This window comes from Micromys minutus (genome assembly GCF_963924665.1).
Source record: "Micromys minutus genome assembly, chromosome: 2".
In the NCBI taxonomy this organism is placed as follows: domain Eukaryota; kingdom Metazoa; phylum Chordata; class Mammalia; order Rodentia; family Muridae; genus Micromys; species Micromys minutus.
The window spans coordinates 10,845,904-10,851,421 of NC_137971.1; positions in this window are offsets into that span (position 1 = coordinate 10,845,904).

Consider the following 5,518-nt stretch of genomic DNA (forward strand, 5'->3'; position numbering starts at 1 on the left):
AAATTTCTCAGGTCAACGTGAAGTGGAAATTTCTGATTTCTCTGGAGACTCAATTGTGTCATGATATTTTTCTGAAAACTGTCTTAAGAGAGAGTGATTTTCCTGAAGCAGACACATGGGAAGATGTTTTGCTAAGAACAGACACAAAGTGTTTGTCTGGAAGCAGCCTTGTAAAAGGGCATGTGATGTATTGCATCTTACTCAATCAAAATGCGTTGAAAATTCATTCATCTTGTTGTCCCTGAAAGAAGATGATAGGTGTGCTTAGGTGAGAAAGAATACGACATGAAAACATAGGTATAATAAACCTGCTACCAGTGGCCAAGGGCTACTTTGCATTTCAGGAAATTCAAATGCATGGAAGAATAATCCTGTTACTAACTGATATCATGTTTAGTTTCTTAACAAAATTCATATGGTAAAGTTAACAGAAAAATAACTATTTGCAGACCAAAATGCCATCTGGTTAGTGACTGTCACTGCTTACGACACATCTCAGACATTCAATCAAGCAGAACTCTCAACACTGGAGATTCTAAGCACAAATATCTCAGCCCAATTTCTTTCACAACCTGTTTAAACCACACCCTTCACAATAGTCACAAATAACAAAAAATACCTTTGTGAGCAAGCAAGTGAAAGATCTGTATGACAAAACTTCTCTGAAGAAAGAAATCAAAGATCTCAGAAGATGGAAAGATCCCCCAAGCTCATGGACTGGCAGTATTAATATAGTATAAATGGCCATCTTGCCTAAAGTAATCTATAGATTCAATGCAATCCCCATCAAAATCACAACTCAATTCTTTATAGAGTTAGAAAGAGCAATTTGCTCAATGGTTGGTGATTTAGTCCCTGAAAGTTCTGGAGGGTTCGATTGGTTGATAATGCTGTTCTTCTCATGAGGTTGCAAACTTTTCGGCTCCTTCAGTCCTTTCTCTAATTCTTTCATTGGAGTCCTTGTGTTCAGTCTGATGGTTAGCTGCAACTGTGTCTCAACTGCATTTCTATGACTCTGGCAGAGCCCCTGAAGAGGCATCCACATCTGGTTCCTGCCAGTAAGCACTTCTTGGAATCAGCAATAGTGCTTGGGTTTGGTGGCTGCATATGTGGTGGATCCCCAGGTCAGACAGTCTCTGAATGATCTTTTCTTCAATCCCTCATCCTATATTTGTTTTTGTATTTCTTTCTGTGAGTGTTTTGTTCTCCCTCATAAGAAGGACTGAGGTATCCACAGTTAGGCCTTCCTTCTTTTTGAGCTTTATAAGATCTGTGAATTGTTTCTCGGGTATTCAGAGCTTTTGGGAGCTTGATGTCCCAGTGTAGGGGAATGCTAGGTTGGGATGGTGAGAAGGAGTGTTGGGTGGGTCAGGGAGCTTCCTCATAGAAGCAGGGGGAGGAGGGATGGGATAGGTGGTTTCTAGAGAGGAACCAAATGGGAAAGGTGATAACATTTGAAATGTAAATTAAAAAAATATCCAATTAAAAAAATCTCACCCCAGTGGCCAAAGCAGAAGCCTGCAAGGCTCACAAGAGTAAGGGAGAATATTGACCCATGTCACTGCAAGTTCCTCATGCACTACCTTGTTTTTTTAACCAGAAACCAGGGACATTTATATAAATTTTTATGTTTAATTATAATAAGGTGCAGTTTAACACAGAGACACAAACACACACACACACACACACACACACACACACACACACACACACACACGCACGCGCGCACACACACACACACTCATGCAAATGGACAATATTAATCTTTTTACGATTGTTGTATAAACAAATAGACCCAATTAGAAATTGTCACAAAATGTCATAGTATGTGGTACAAGTTGAGCAAGATGTGAGGTAGCTTCTGACTAAACTTCATGACAGAACTAGCTTCTGGGGAAGCTCCAGATTTCCCCAGAGTCCCGTGAGGACAGTGTCTTTGGGCATAACTTAAACAGAAGCATACATGGAGAGTACCATCTTCCACCAGGTCCTAATGAAAGTTCTAGACCAGAAACCACATAATAATGATATTGAAGAGAGAAAGAACAAAGAGAACATGCTGTGGTGATGACCTCAAGGTGTTCTAAATAAGGACCCAAAGACTGGCATCTGTGGAACGGCTTGAGAATCGGCTTTCCTTCAACAAGTTCAAATACTTGGCACTTTTTGTTTATTCTGGGACTTCTAAACATAAATATTAGTCTCTTTTTTTTTCTGAAAACTTAAGTTGATTTCTGGTGGGGTAGGAAAGTAAAGAAGCCGAATGTGAGTGTGTGTAGAGGGGATGGGGGTGTGTGTGTGTTCTCTGTATGTTTCTATGGTGTGTCTTCATGTGTACTATGTATATGTGTCTGTGTGCAGTGTAATTTGAGTATGTGTAGTGGTGTGTTACATGTGCATATGTTTGTGTTGTGGGAATAGTGTATGTTTTATGGTATGAGATGTGTGTTTTTTATAACATGTATGGGTAGTGTGTCTGGGTATGTATGTACATGGTATATATTGTAGTAAATATTAACATGGCTGGCTAAATTCTTTATCGGTCCCCACGGTCTCACTCCACAGACGCCACTTTAGTATGGAGCCTAGCGCATGGACTCTGTCACTTGGTCTGCAAGCTGCTCTCTCCTGGGATTTCCTTTCCAAGTGGTTCACTCAGCCATCCCTGGTGCTTCTGCCCTGGTGTTTCTTTATCCCGTTGCCCAGCACAAATATGACTCTAAGGCCCAACAGCTTTTCATTCAGGTTTATATATTACATTCTCAATCTACAAACCCTTTACACCAAAAGATTGCACCAAATAGACAAAGATACAAACTGCCCTTCTATGTGAGATAAAAGACCTATAGAATCACTTAAAATATTCTTATCTACTTATTGCTAATTACAGCCACCAGGATCCAGGTCTGCCTTATCCAGCTCCATCTTGATTTTCCCCTCCAATCTCTGTTCCTCTTCCGTTTCCTACCCTTTCCCCACCTAGGTCTCCGCTGTCCAATCATGTATCAACTTAACATAAACCTACAGTGTAGGTAATTGAATAGCATATGTTATGTGCATGTGCTACATGTATGTTTTCATATGTTATATGTGTATGTATGCATTTGTATATACGTGGATATATATGTGGTATAATGTATGGTATATATGTGTGTGTGCTGTATTTATATATAAGTATATATATACATATACATATATATATATATTACATTATTGCATTAATGTGTGGTATCCATGTATTTGTGTCTTTGTGTTTGTGTCTGTTCATATGTTTCTCTATGGTGTGTTGTATGAATATGTGTGTGTATAATATGGTAATCTAATGTCTTTATGTTGGTATGTATATGCTTGTGTGGGGATTATAGAATAAGTTGATCTAATACATCTCGCATCAGACAATCATTCCCAATTTTGCTATTCTATCCAGAAATACATATATACAGTTCTTAGAGTGCTTATATTTGCATGTCGGGAGAAGCAACACAGATGGAAGGGAAACACAGAGATGAAGTGGCTTTATCTCAGGTTCCACAGGATCATTTAATGTTCACGGTTTGTTTGTTTGTTGACTTTTAGCTCTTGAAATAAAGCAGAAAAATTTTGGACAGGATATAATAATTGCCTAAGAAATATATTTTAGATCATTCAGAACAAAAAAATAAATCTAATCTTTCTTGTGATGTATTTTAATTTTTTTAGATTATTCACCTTTTAGCAACGCTGTAGAGAATATTTAAGGACATCGCCATTGGACTGGTGCGAGGCCAGTGTATGCTGGTGATAGGTTTTGACAAACTTTCACTGGTGATATCAAATGACAGTTCTTGGGAAACAGTGATCGGTTACATGCAGAGCCTCATGGTTCCAGCAGCCTAAGGAGCAGCTGCTACAAAAGGAGTTTGGCTCAGTAGCGTCTGACAAAGCCCTGAGCTATAGAGAGTATCCTGACGACCGGGAGTGAAGCCTGGGTGAGAGGAAAAAAAACTTCTAAGCTGAAAACTGCTTCAGTAGTCCCGGTAGAAGGGAAGAACTTCTTCGCCATTTCTAACTCAACCCCATTTAAGGTTTTCATAAACAGAGTGTGACTTTCCTGTAAATTGTCATCACCATGGAGCCTGACTTTATCTTTTGATTCTGTCACTGTGAGGGAGAAGAGGAGAGGGGAGTGCTTCCATCAGACAAAGCAGAGGTAATAGACAGTGTGTATGTGTAGGAAAAAGGCATTTGGGCTTTATTTCCAAGAAGTCAGGCTTCAGAATTTCCTTTTCTAAACCTACTGAAAGTGTGGCATCCAGCGAGCTGCTAAACACTTTGAGTTCCAAGGCAAGGAGGCTGGTGAAAATTCCCATACTCCAAGCACATTATTACTAAGGATGCAAGGACCAAAGCATCCCAGACAGTGTCTGGAATGTAGTTCATGGTGGCTGCCATTAGGTGGCTGCTTATTACTAGAGAATCTCTTGATTTGCCACACTGAGCTCATAGATTCATCATATCCTTTTTTTTTTTTTTTTTTTTTTTAAACAGGTAGCATTTGTCACTTTAGCTCTGCTCATAACATCACAGCATCAGGAAGGCACACAACTTCACAAGCTTGAGGGCATTTAAGTCCTAAGTGTGTGAGAGTCTGTAACCCCTGTGGAGGGCTCTTCAGCTTTCTGTATCAAGAGACAGATAAATAAGCCAGCGCTAGAGAGTAAAAAAAGAAAAGAAAAGAAAAGAAAAAAGAAATCAGCTTACTGTGCTAGAGTGTGACAAAGTTCTTGAAGTCATGAAAGTCATTGCTACAGAGGCAGTATGTTCTTGTAATAAGGCTTCACCTTTCATCTGGGTATAATCATTTTTAAAGATATTTTCCATTCCTAAAATAGGAATAATTTTAATTTGCACATGTACCTAGAGAAGTTGCCATAACTCCTTATTCCTCTAACTCTGTGGTTGTGAAATTTTTCTGGGATAATGTCAGTGACTGAGAGCAAACACTCTGTATGGCGTTAACGTCATGAGATGAAAGAAGCACAAAGATGTGTTAGCTCATCAACATATTGGGAACTTCTCATAGCACGTTCATGGTATGAGCTATAGCTGTCACCCATTAATTAGATAATATTTTAAGCCTCTAAGCACCAAGTTGGATACAGGCAGGTTTTTTTTTTTTTTTTATGACTAGCATGAATCATCTTCCCATCATCTTGATCCATTTACATATATGTAAGTATGTGTCATGTATATACAAATATATAAAGCCATTTTGAAATTAAATAATTTTCCCTGCTGTTTTAGGAATGGAAACCGAAGCCTTTTCTGTTTCAGGCAAATGCACTATCATCAAACTATAGTGTCAGTACAATAAGTTCATTAATAGATATCAAAAAGGTATTGCTCAGTAAAAACTTAAGGCCAGCATCCCAGGTCTGTTCTGGTGCTCAGGTTGAGAGATACACACCTACCTCAAAAATATTAACCCAGAATTTCTCCTGTCAAATGGAAATATACAGACAAAGAAGGAAAGGCCATT